The sequence below is a fragment of the Spermophilus citellus genome, assembly GCF_964194105.1.
Source record: "Spermophilus citellus genome assembly, chromosome: 11".
Taxonomy (NCBI): Eukaryota; Metazoa; Chordata; class Mammalia; order Rodentia; family Sciuridae; genus Spermophilus; species Spermophilus citellus.
In genome coordinates, this window is record NC_138192.1 from 13,827,293 (window position 1) to 13,841,610 (window position 14,318).

Sequence of the window (14,318 nt, forward strand, 5' to 3'; positions counted from 1 at the left end):
AGTTTCCTGAAATCTCAGCATACATTTTTTCACCCAATCTTGATGACACTTTCAGGTAATGATCAGTACCCCAATCCCACTTGGCTCACCAAATTTCGTTCTTCTAGGTTAAACCGTTCTTTGGCAGTAACAGTTTAAATTTTTAGGTTACATTCTGTTTTCTCCTATATGGATACATGTATTTGGAACTCTAAATCAAACACGGTTTGTGCTAGCTCTTTGAAACTTGACACAATAAAGTAGTTCCAAGTTCTATCTCTATGGTTTGTTTCCTATTGATGTAGCCCTAAGCAGAGACCGGCGCAAATCACTTACATGGAAAGGGGTTGCCAAGCTTCCAAAAAACTACGAGTTTCGTGAAATCTCAGCACACATTTTTCACCCAATCTTGATGACACTTTCAGGTAATGATCAGTACCGCAATCCCACTTGGCTCACCAAATTTCGTTCCTCTAGGTTAAACCGTTGGGTGGCAGTAACAGTTTTAATATTTAGGTTTCACTCTCTTTTCTCCTATATGGATACATGTAGTTAGAACTCTAAATCAAACACGGTTTGTGCTAGCTCTTTGAAACTTGACACAATAAAGTAGTTCCAAGTTCTATCTCTATGTTTTGTTTCCTATTGATGTAGCCCTAAGCAGAGACCGGCGCAAATCACTTGAATGGAAATGGGTTGCCAAGCCTCCAAAAAACTACGAGTTTCCTGAAATCTCAGCAAACATTTTTTCACCCAATCTTGATGACACTTTCAGGCAATGATCAGTACCCCAGTCCCACTTGGCTCACCAAATTTTGTTCTTCTACGTTAAACCGTTGGTTGGCAGTAACAGTTTTAATTTTTAGGTTTCACTCTGTTTTCTCCTATATGGATACATGTAGTTGGAACTCTAAATCAAACATGGTTTGTGCTAGCTCTTTGAAACTTGACACAATAAAGTAGTTCCAAGTTCTATCTCTATGGTTTGTTTCCTATTGATGTAGCCCTAAGCAGAGACCGGCGCAAATCACTTGCATGGAAACGGTTTGCCAAGCTTCTAAAAAACTACGAGTTTCGTGAAATCTCAGCACACATTTTTCACCAAATCTTGATGACACTTTCAGGTAATGATCAGTACGGCAATCCCACTTGGCTCACCAAATTTCGTTCTTCTAGGTTAAACCCTTGGGTGGCAGTAACAGTTTTAATTTTTAGGTTTCACTCTGTTTTCTCCTATATGGATACATGTAGTTGGAACTCTAAATCAAACACGGTTTGTGCTAGCTCTTTGAAAGTTGACACAATAAAGTAGTTCCAAGTTCTATCTCTATGGTTTGTTTCCTATTGATGTAGGCCTAAGCAGATTCCGGCGCAAATCCTTTTCAAGGAAAGGGGTTGCCAAGCTTCCAAAAAACAACGAGTTTCCTGAAATCTCAGCATACATTTTTTCACCCAATCTTGATGACACTTTCAGGTAATGATCAGTACCCCAATCCCACGTGGCTCACCAAATTTCGTTCTTCTAGGTTAAACCGTTGGGTGGCAGTAACAGTTTTAATTTTTAGGTTTCACTCTGTTTTCTCCTATATGGATACATGTAGTTGGAACTCTAAATCAAACACGGTTTATGCTAGCTCTTTGAAACTTGACACAATAAAGTAGTTCCAAGTTCTATCTCTATGGTTTGTTTCCTATTGATGTAGCCCTAAGCAGAGACCGGCGCAAATCACATACATGGAAAGGGGTTGCCAAACTTCCAAAAAACTACGAGTTTCGTGAAATCTCAGCACACACTTTTCACCCAATCTTGATGACACTTTCAGGTAATGATCAGTACCGCAATCCCACATGGCTCACCAAATTTCGTTCCTCTAGGTTAAACCGTTGGGTGGCAGTAAGAGTTTTAATTTTTAGGTTTCACTCTGTTTTCTCCTATATGGATACATGTAGTTGGAACTCTAAATCAAACATGGTTTGTGCTAGCTCTTTGAAACTTGACACAATAAAGTAGTTCCAAGTTCTATCTCTATAGTTTGTTTCCAATTGATGTAGGCGTAAGCAGATTCCGGCGCAAATCACTTTAATGGAAAGTGGTTGCCAAGCTTCCAAAAAACTACGAGTTTCCTGAAATCTCAGCATACATTTTTTAACCCAATCTTGATGACACTTTCAGGTAATGATCAGTACCCCAATCAAACTTGGCTCAACAAATTTCGTTCCTCTAGTTTAAACCGTTGGGTGGCAGTAACAGTTTTAATTTTTAGGTTTCACTCTGTTTTCTCCTATATGGATACATGTATTTGGAACTCTAAATCAAACACGGTTTGTGCTAGCTCTTTGAAACTTGACACAATAAAGTAGTTCCAAGTTCTATCTCTATGGTTTGTTTCCTATTGATGTAGCCCTAAGCAGAGACCTGCGCATATCACTTTCATGGAAAGGGGTGGCCAAGCTTCCAAAAAACTACGAGTTTCGTGAAATCTCAGCACACATTTTTCACCCAATCCTCATGACACTTGCAGGTAATGATCAGTACAGCAATCCCAATTGGCTCACCAAATTTCGTTCTTCTAGGTTAAACCGTTGGGTGGCAGTAACAGTTTTAATTTTTCGGTTTCACTCTGTTTTCTCCTATATGGATACATGTAGTTGGAACTCTAAATCAAACACGGTTTGTGCTAGCTCTTTGAAACTTGACACAATACAGTAGTTCCAAGTTCTATCTCTATGGTTTGTTTCCTATTGATGTAGCCCTAAGCAGATTCCGGCGCAAATCCCTTTCAAGGAAAGGGGTTGCCAAGCTTCCAAAAAACAACGAGTTTCCTGAAATCTCAGCATACATTTTTTCACCCAATCTTGATGACACTTTCAGGTAATGATCAGAACCCCAAACCCACTTGGCTCACCAAATTTCGTTCTTCTAGGTTAAACCGTTCATTGGCAATAACAGTTTTAATTTTTAGGTTTCACTCTGTTTTCTCCTGTATGGATACATGTATTTGGAACTCTAAATCAAACACGGTTTGTGCTAGCTCTTTGAAACTTGACACAATACAGTAGTTCCAAGTTCTATCTCTATGGTTTGTTTCCTATTGATGTAGCCCTAAGCAGAGACCGGCGCAAATCACTTTCATGGAAAGGGATTGCCAAGCTTCCAAAAAATTACGAGTTTCCTGAAATCTCAGCAAACACTTTTTCACCCAATCTTGATGACACTTTCAGGTAATGATCAGTACCCCAGTCCCACTTGGCTCACCAAATTTCGTTCTTCTAGGTTAAACCGTTCGTTGGCAGTAACAGTTTTAATTTTTAGGTTTCACTCTGTTTTTTCCTGTATGGATACATGTATTTGGAACTCTAAATCAAACACGGTTTGTGCTAGCTCTTTGAAACTTGACACAATAATGTAGTTCCAAAATCTATCTCTATGGTTTGTTTCCTATTGATGTAGCCCTAAGCAGAGACCGGCACAAATCACTTGCATGGAAAGGGGTTTCCAAGCTTCCAAAAACTACGAGTTTCCTGAAATCTCAGCACACATTTTTTCACCCAATCTTGATGAGACTTTCTGGTAATGATCAGTACCCCAATCCCACTTGGCTCACCAAATTTCGTTCTTCTAGGTTAAACCGTTCGTTGGCAGTAACAGTTTTAATTTTTAGGTTTCACTCTGTTTTCTCCTATATGGATACATGTAGTGGAACTCTAAATCAAACACGGTTTGTGCTAGCTCTTTGAAATTTGACACAATAACGTAGTTCCAAGTTCTATCTCTATGGTTTGTTTCCTATTGATGTAGCCCTAAGCAGAGACTGGCACAAATCACTTTCACGGAAAGGAGTTGTCAAGATTCCAAAAAACTATGAGTTTCCTGAAATCTCAGCACACATTTTTTCACCCAATCTTGATGACTCTTTCAGGTAATGATCAGTACCCCAATCCCAGTTGGCACACCAAATTTCGTTCTTCTACGTTAAACCCTTCGTTGGCAATAACAGTTTTAATTTTTAGGTTTCACTCTGTTTTCTCGTATGTGGATACATGTAGTTGGAACTCTAATTCAAACACGGTTTGTACTAGTTCTTTGAAACTTGACACAATAAAGTAGTTCCAAGTTCTATTTCTACGGTTTGTTTCCTATTGACATAGCACTAAGCCGAGAACGGCTCATATCACTTTCATGGAAAGGGGTTGCCAAGCTTCCAAAAAACTACGAGTTTCCTGAAATCTCAGCACACCTTTTTTTACCCAATCTTGATGACACTTTCAGGTAATGATCAGTACCCCATTCACACTTGGCTCACCAAATTTCGTTCTTCTACGTTAAACCGTTCGTTGGCAGTAACAGTTTTAATTTTTAGTTTTCACTCTCTTTTCTCCTATTTGGAAATATGTAGTTGGAACTCTAAATCAAACACGGTTTCTGCTAGCTCTTTGAAACTTCACACAATAAAGTAGTTCCAAGTTCTATCTCTATTGTTTCTTTCCTATTGATGTAGTCCTAAGCAGAGTCTAGCGCAAATCACTTTAACGGAAAGGGGTTGCCAAGCTTCCAAAAAATTACGAGTTTCCTGAAATCTCACTACACATTTTTTCACATAATCTTGATGACACTTTCAGGTAATGATCAGAACCTCAATCCCACTTGGCTCACCAAGTTTTGTTCTTCTAGGTTAAACCGTTCGTTGGCAGTAACAGTTTTAATTTTTAGGTTTCACCCTGTTTTCTCCTATATGGATACATGTAGTTGGAACTCTAAATCAAAAACGGTTTGTGCTAGCTCTTTGAAACATTACAAAATAAAGTGGTTCCAAGTTCAATCTCTATAGTTTGTTTCCTATTGATGTTGCCCTAGCAGAGGCCGGCAAAAATCACTTTCATGGAAAGGGTTTGCCAAGCTTCCAAAAAACTATGAGTTTCCTGAAATCTCAGCAAACATTTTTTCACCCAATATTGATGACACTTTAAGGAAACGATCAGTACCCCAATCCCACTTGGCTCACCAAATTTCGTTCTTCTAGGTTAAAACGTTCGTTGGCAGTAACAGTTTTAATTTTTAGGTTTCACTCTGTTTTGCCTATATGGATACATGTAGTTGGAACTCTAAATCAAACACGGTTTGTGCTAGCTCTTTGAAACTTGACACAATAAAGTAGTTCCAAGTTCTATCTCTTCGATTTGTTTCGTATTGACGTAGCCCTAAGTAGAGACCGGCGCAAATCACTTTCATGAAAAGGGGTTGCCAAGCTTCCAAAAAACTACCAGTTTCCTGAAATCTCACCACACATTTTTTCACCCAATCTTGATGACACTTTCAGGTAATGATCAGTACGCCAATCCCAGTTGGCTCAACAAATTTCGTTCTTCTGGGTTAAACCGTTCGTTGGCAGTAACAGTTTTAATTTTTAGGTTTCACTCTGTTTTCTTCTATGTGGATACATGTAGGTGGAACTCTAAATCAAACACGGTTTGTGCTAGCTCTTTGAAACTTGACACAATAAAGTAGTTCCATGTTCTATCTCTACGGTTTGTTTCCTATTGACATAGCACTAAGCAGAGAACGGCGTATATCACTTTCATGGAAAGGGGTTGCCAAGCTTCCAAAAAACTACGAGTTTCCTGAAATCTCAGCACACATTTTTTCACCCAATCTTGATGACACTTTCAGGTAATGATCAGTACCCCAATCCCACTTGGCTCACCAAATTTCGTTCTTCTAAGTTAAACCGTTCGTTGGCAGTAACAGTTTTAATTTTTAGGTTTCACTCTGTTTTCTCCTATATGGATACATGTAGTGGAACTCTAAATCAAACACGGTTTGTGCTAGCTCTTTGAAACTTGACACAATAACGTAGTTCCAAGTTCTATCTCTATGGTTTGTTCCCTATTGATGTAGCACTAAGCAGACACTGGCACAAATCACTTTCACGGATAGGGGTTGTGAATCTTCCAAAAACTACGAGTTTCTTGAAATCTCAGCACACTTTTTTCTCCCAATCTTGATGACACTTTCAGGTAATGATCAGTACCCCAAATCCACTTGGCTCACCAAATTTCGTTCTTCTAAGTTAAACAGTTCGTTGGCAGTAACAGTTTTAATTTTTAGGTTTCACTCTGTTTTATCCTATATGGATACATGTATTTGGAACTCTAATCAAACACGGTTTGTGCTAGCTCTTTGAAAATTGACACAATCAAGTAGTTCCAAGTTCTATCTCTATGGTTTGTTTCCTATTGACATAGCACTAAGCAGAGAATGGCGCATATCACTTTCATGGAAAGGGGTTGCCAAGCTTCCAAAAAACGACGATATTCCTGAAATCTCAGCACACATTTTTTTACCCAATGTTGATGACACTTTCAGGTAATGATCAGTACCCTAATCCCACTTGGCTCACCAAATTTCGTTCTTCTAGGTTAAACCGTTTGTTGGCAGTAACAGTTTAAATTTTTAGGTTTCACTCTGTTTTCTCCTATATGGATACATGTAGTTGGAACTCTAAATCAAACACGGTTTGTGCTAGCTCTTTGAAACATTACAAAATAAAGTAGTTCCAAGTTCTATCTCTATAGTTTGTTTCCTATTGATGTAGCCCTAGCAGAGGCCGGCACAAATCACTTTCATGGAAAGGGTTTGCCAAGCTTCCAAAAAACTATGAGTTTCCTGAAATCTCAGCAAACATTTTTTCACCCAAACTTGATGACACTTTCAGGTAATGATCAGTACCCCAATCCCACTTGGCTCACCAAATTTCGTTCTTCTAAGTTAAACAGTTCGTTGGCAGTAACAGTTTTAATTTTTAGGCTTCACTCTGTTTTCTCCTATATGGATACATGTATTTGGAACTCTAAATCAAACACGATTTGTGCTAGCTCTTTGAAAGTTGACACAATAAAGTAGTTCCAAGTTCTATCTCTATGGTTTGATTCCTATTCATGTAGCCCCAAGCAGATACCAGCGCAATACACTTTCATGGAAAGGGGTTGCCAAGCTTCCAAAATACGAGGAGTTTCCTGAAATCTCAGCACACATTTTTTCACTCAATCTTTATGACACTTTCAGGTAATGATCAGTACCCCAATCCCACTTTGCTCACCAAGTTTTGTTCTTCTAGGTTAAACCGTTCGTTGGCAGTAACAGTTTTAATTTTTAGGTTTCACTCTGTTTTCTCCTATATGGATACATGTAGTTGGATCTCTAAATCAAACACGGTTTGTGCTAGCTCTTTGAAACTTGACACAATCAAGTAGTTCCAAGTTCTATCTCTATGGTTTGTTTCCTATTGATATAGCCATAAGCAGAGACCGGCGTAAATCACTTTCATGGAAAGGGGTTGCCAAGCTTCCAAAAAACTATGAGTTTCCTGAAATCTCAGCACACATTTTTTCACCCAATCTTGATGACACTTTAATGTAATGATCAGTACCCCAATCCCACTTTGCTCACCAAGTTTTGTTCTTCTAGGTTAAACCGTTCGTTGGCAGTAACAGTTTTAATTTTTAGGTTTCACTCTGTTTTCTCCTATATGGATACATGTAGTTGGAACTCTAAATCAAAAACGGTTTGTGCTAGCTCTTTGAAACATTACAAAATAAAGTAGTTCCAAGTTCTATCTCTATAGTTTGTTTCCTATTGATGTAGCCCTAGCAGAGGCCGGCACAAATCACTTTCATGGAAAGGGTTTGCCAAGCTTCCAAAAAACTATGAGTTTCCTGAAATCTCAGCAAACATTTTTTCACCCAAACTTGATGACACTTTCAGGAAACGATCAGTACCCCAATCCCACTTGGCTCACCAAATATCGTTCTTCTAGGTTAAACCGTTCGTTGGCAGTAACAGTTTTAATTTTTAGGTTTCACTCTGTTTTGCCTATATGGATACATGTAGTTGGAACTCTAAATCAAACACGGTTTGTGCTAGCTCTTTGAAACTTGACACAATAAAGTAGTTCCAAGTTCTATCTCTATGGTTTGTTTCCTATTGATGTAGCACTAAGCAGAGACCAGCGTAAATCACTTTCATGGAAATGGGTTGCCAAGCTTCGAAAAAACTACGAGTTTCCTGAATTCTCAGCACACATTTTTTCACCCAATCTTGATGACACTTTAATGTAATGATCAGTACCCCAATCCCAGTTGGCTCACCAAATTTCGTTCTTCTAGGTTAAACCGTTCGTTGGCAGTAACAGTTTTAATTTTTAGGTTTCACTCTGTTTTCTCCTATATGGATACATGTAGTGGAACTCTAAATCAAACACGGTTTGTGCTAGCTCTTTGAAACTTGACACAATAAAGTAGTTCCAAGTTCTATCTCTATGGTTTGTTTCCTATTGATGTAGCCCTAAGCAGAGACCGGCGCAAATCCATTTCACGGATAGGGGTTGTGAATCTTCCAAAAACTACGAGTTTCTTGAAATCTCAGCACACTTTTTTTCACCCAATCTTGATGACACTTTCAGGTAATGATCAGTACCCCAAATCCACTTGGCTCACCAAATTTCGTTCTTCTAAGTTAAACAGTTCGTTGGCAGTAACAGTTTTAATTTTTAGGTTTCACTCTGTTTTATCCTATATGGATACATGTATTTGGAACTCTAATCAAACACGGTTTGTGCTAGCTCTTTGAAAATTGACACAATCAAGTAGTTCCAAGTTCTATCTCTATGATTTGTTTCCTATTGATGTAGCCCTAAACAGAGACTGGCGCAAATCACTTTCATGGAAAGGGGTTGCCAAGCTTCCAAAAATCTACGAGTTTCCTGAAATCTCAGCACACATTTTTTTACCCAATGTTGATGACACTTTCAGGTAATGATCAGTACCCTAATCCCACTTGGCTCACCAAATTTCGTTCTTCTAGGTTAAACCGTTTGTTGGCAGTAACAGTTTAAATTTTTAGGTTTCACTCTGTTTTCTCCTATATGGATACATGTAGTTGGAACTCTAAATCAAACACGGTTTCTGCTAACTCTTTGAAACTTGACACAATCAAGTAGTTCCAAGTTCTATCTCTATGGTTTCTTTCCTATTGATGTAGCCCTAAGCAGAGTCTAGCGCAAATCACTTTCACGGAAAGGGGTTGCCAAGCTTCCAAAAAACTACGAGTTTCTTGAAATCTCAGCACACTTTTTTTCTCCCAATCTTGATGACACTTTCAGGTAATGATCAGTACCCCAATCCCACTTGGCTCACCAAATTTCGTTCTTCTAAGTTAAACAGTTCGTTGGCAGTAACAGTTTTAATTTTTAGGTTTCATTCTGTTTTATCCTATATGGATACATGTATTTGGAACTCTAAATCAAACACGGTTTGTGCTAGCTCTTTGAAACTTGACACAATCAAGTAGTTCCAAGTTCTATCTCTATGGTTTGTTTCCTATTGATATAGCCATAAGCAGAGACCGGCGTAAATCACTTTCATGGAAAGGGGTTGCCAAGCTTCCAAAAAACTATGAGTTTCCTGAAATCTCAGCACACATTTTTTCACCCAATCTTGATGACACTTTCAGGTAATGATCAGAACCTCAATCCCACTTTGCTCACCAAGTTTTGTTCTTCTAGGTTAAACCGTTCGTTGGCAGTAACAGTTTTAATTTTTAGGTTTCACTCTGTTTTCTCCTATATGGATACATGTAGTTGGAACTCTAAATCAAAAACGGTTTGTGCTAGCTCTTTGACATTTGACACAATAAAGTAGTTCCAAGTTCTATCTCTATGGTTTGTTTCCTATTGATGTAGCCCTAAGCAGAGACCGGTGCAAATCCCTTTCATGGAAAGGGTTTGCCAAGCTTCCAAAAAACTATGAGTTTCCTGAAATCTCAGCAAACATTTTTTCACCCAAACTTGATGACACTTTCAGGTAATGATCAGTACCCCAATCCCACTTGGCTCACCAAGTTTCGTTCTTCTAGGTTAAACCGTTCGTTGGCAGTAACAGTTTTAATTTTTAGGTTTCACTCTGTTTTCTCCTATATGGATACATGTAGTTGGAACTCTAAATCAAAAACGGTTTGTGCTAGCTCTTTGAAACTTTACAAAATAAAGTGGTTCCAAGTTCAATCCCTATAGTTTGTTTCCTATTGATGTAGCCCTAGCAGAGGCCGGCACAAATCACTTTCATGGAAAGTGTTTGCCAAGCTTCCAAAAAACTACGAGTTTCCTGAAATGTCAGCACACATTTTTTCACCCAATCTTGATGACACTTTCAGGTAATGATCAGTTCCACAATCCCACAGGGCTCACCAAATTTCGTTCTTCTAGGTAAAACCTTTCGTTGGCAGTAACAGTTTAAATTTTTAGGTTTCACTCTGTTTTCTTCTATATGGATACATGTAGTTGGAACTCTAAATTAAACACGGTTTGTGCTAGCTCTTTGAAACTTGACACAATAAAGTAGTTCCAAGTTCTATCTCTATGGTTTGTTTCCTATTGATGTAGCCCTAAGCAGAGACCGGCGCAAATCACTTTCATGAAAAGGGGTTGCCAAGCTTCCAAAAAACTACCAGTTTCCTGAAATCTCACTACACATTTTTTCACCCAATCTTGATGACACTTTCAGGTAATGATCAGTACGCCAATCCCAGTTGGCTCAACAAATTTCGTTCTTCTAGGTTAAACCGTTCGTTGGCAGTAACAGTTTTAATTTTTAGGTTTCACTCTGTTTTCTCCTATATGGATAAATATAGTGGAACTCTAAATCAAACACGGTTTGTGCTAGCTCTTTGAAACTTGACACAATAAAGTAGTTCCAAGTTCTATCTCTATGATTTGTTTCCTATTGATGTAGCCCTAAACAGAGACTGGCGCAAATCACTTTCATGGAAAGGGGTTGCCAAGCTTCCAAAAATCTACGAGTTTCCTGAAATCTCAGCACACATTTTTTCAACCAATCTTGATGACACTTTCAGGTAATGATCAGTACCCCAATCCCACTTGGCTCACCAAATTACGTTCTTCTAAGTTAAACAGTTCGTTGGCAGTAACAGTTTTAATTTTTAGGTTTCACTCTGTTTTATCCTATATGGATACATGTATTTGGAACTCTAAATCAAACACGGTTTGTGCTAGCTCTTTGAAACTTGACACAATCAAGTAGTTCCACGTTCTATCTCTATGGTTTGTTTCCTATTGATATAGCCCTAAGCAGAGCCCGGCGCATATCACTTTCATGGAAAGGGGTTGCCAAGCTTCCAAAAATCTATGAGTTTCTTGAAATCTCAGCACACTTTTTTCTCCCAATCTTGATGACACTTTCAGGTAATGATCAGTATGCCAATCCCAGTTGGCTCAACAAATTTCGTTCTTCTAGGTTAAACAGTTCGTTGGTAGTAACAGTTTTAATTTTTAGGTTTCACTCTGTTTTATCCTATATGGATACATGTATTTGGAACTCTAAATCAAACACGGTTTGTGCTAGCTCTTTGAAACTTGACACAATAAATTAGTTCCAAGTTCTATCTCTATGGTTTGTTTCCTATTGATATAGCCCTAAGCAGAGACCGGCGTAAATCACTTTCATGGAAAGGGGTTGCCAAGCTTCCAAAAACCTACGAGTTTCCTGAAATCTCAGCACACATTTTTTTACCCAATCTTGATGACACTTGCAGATAATGATCAGTACCATAACCCCAGTTGGCTCAACAAATTTCGTTCTTCTAGGTTAAACCGTTCGTTGGCAGTGACAGTTTTAATTTTTAGGTTTCACTCTGTTTTCTCGTATATGGATACATGTAGTTGGATCTCTAAATCAAACATGGTTTGTGCTAGCTCTTTGACATTTGACACAATAAAGTAGTTCCAAGTTCTATCTCTATGGTTTGTTTCCTATTGATGTAGCCCTAAGCAGAGACCGGTGCAAATCCCTTTCATGGAAAGGGGTTGCCAAGCTTACAAAAAATTTCGAGTTTCCTGAAATTTCAGCACACATTTTTTCACCCAATCTTGATGACACTTTCAGGTAATGATCAGAACCCGAATCCCACTTGGCTCACCAAGTTTCGTTCTTCTAGGTTAAACCGTTCGTTGGCAGTAACAGTTTTAATTTTTAGGTTTCACTCTGTTTTCTCCTATATGGATACATGTAGTTGGAACTCTAAATCAAAAACGGTTTGTGCTAGCTCTTTGAAACTTTACAAAATAAAGTGGTTCCAAGTTCAATCCCTATAGTTTGTTTCCTATTGATGTAGCCCTAGCAGAGGCCGGCACAAATCACTTTCATGGAAAGTGTTTGCCAAGCTTCCAAAAAACTACGAGTTTCCTGAAATGTCAGCACACATTTTTTCACCCAATCTTGATGACACTTTCAGGTAATGATCAGTTCCACAATCCCACAGGGCTCACCAAATTTCGTTCTTCTAGGTAAAACCTTTCGTTGGCAGTAACAGTTTAAATTTTTAGGTTTCACTCTGTTTTCTTCTATATGGATACATGTAGTTGGAACTCTAAATTAAACACGGTTTGTGCTAGCTCTTTGAAACTTGACACAATAAAGTAGTTCCAAGTTCTATCTCTACGATTTGTTTCGTATTGACGTAGCCCTAAGTAGAGACCGGCGCAAATCACTTTCATGAAAAGGGGTTGCCAAGCTTCCAAAAAACTACCAGTTTCCTGAAATCTCAGCACACATTTTTTCACCCAATCTTGATGACACTTTCAGGTAATGATCAGTACGCCAATCCCAGTTGGCTCAACAAATTTCGTTCTTCTAGGTTAAACCGTTCGTTGGCAGTAACAGTTTTAATTTTTAGGTTTCACTCTGTTTTCTCCTATATGGATAAATATAGTGGAACTCTAAATCAAACACGGTTTGTGCTAGCTCTTTGAAACTTGACACAATAACGAGGTTCCAAGTTCTATCTCTATGGTTTGTTCCCTATTGATGTAGCATTAAGCAGAGACTGGCACAAATCACTTTCACGAATAGGGGTTGTGAATCTTCCAAAAATCTACGAGTTTCTTGAAATCTCAGCACACTTTTTTCTCCCAATCTTGATGACACTTTCAGGTAATGATCAGTACCCCAAACCACTTGGCTCACCAAATTTCGTTCTTCTAAGTCAAACAGTTCGTTGGCAGTAACAGTTTTAATTTTTAGGTTTTACTCTGTTTTATCCTATATGGATACATGTATTTGGAACTCTAATCAAACACGGTTTGTGCTAGCTCTTTGAAAATTGACACAATCAAGTAGTTCCAAGTTCTATCTCTATGGTTTGTTTCCTATTGACATAGCACTAAGCAGAGAATGGCGCATATCACTTTCATGGAAAGGGGTTTCCAAGCTTCCATAAAACTACGAGTTTCTTGAAATCTCAGCACACTTTTTTCTCCCAATCTTGATGACACTTTCAGGTAATGATCAGTACCCCAATTCCACTTGGCTCACCAAATTTCGTTCTTCTAAGTTAAACAGTTCGTTGGTAGTAACAGTTTTAATTTTTAGGTTTCACTCTGTTTTATCCTATATGGATACATGTATTTGGAACTCTAAATCAAACACGGTTTGTGCTAGCTCTTTGAAACTTGACACAATCAAGTAGTTCCAAGTTCTATCTCTATGGTTTGTTTCCTATTGATATAGCCCTAAGCAGAGACCGGCGTAAATCACTTTCATGGAAAGGGGTTGCCAAGCTTCCAAAAAACTATGAGTTTCCTGAAATCTCAGCACACATTTTTTCACCCAATCTTGATGACACTTTCAGGTAATGATCAGTACGCCAATCCCAGTTGGCTCAACAAATTTCGTTCTTCTAGGTTAAACCGTTCATTGGCAGTAACAGTTTTAATTTTTAGGTATCACTCTGTTTTCTCCTATGTGGATACATGTAGGTGGAACTCTAAATCAAACACGGTTTGTGCTAGCTCTTTGAAACTTGACACAATAAAATAGTTCCAAGTTGTATCTCTACGGTTTGTTTCCTATTGACATAGCACTAAGCAGAGAACGGCGCATATAACTTTCATGGAAAGGGGTTGCCAAGCTTCCAAACAACTACGAGTTTCCTGAAATCTCAGCACACATTTTTTTACCCAATCTTGATGACACTTGCAGGTAATGATCAGTACCATAATCCCACTTGGCTCACCAAATTTCGTTCTTCTAGGTTAAAAAGTTCGTTGGCAGTGACAGTTTTAATTTTTAGGTTTCACTCTGTTTTCTCGTATATGGATACATGTAGTTGGATCTCTAAATCAAACATGGTTTGTGCTAGCTCTTTGAAATTTGACACAATAAAGTAGTTCCAAGTTCTATTTCTATGGTTTGTTTCCTATTGGTGTAGCCCTAAGCAGAGACCGGAGCAAATCCCTTTCATCTAAAGGGGTTGCCAAGCTTACAAATAA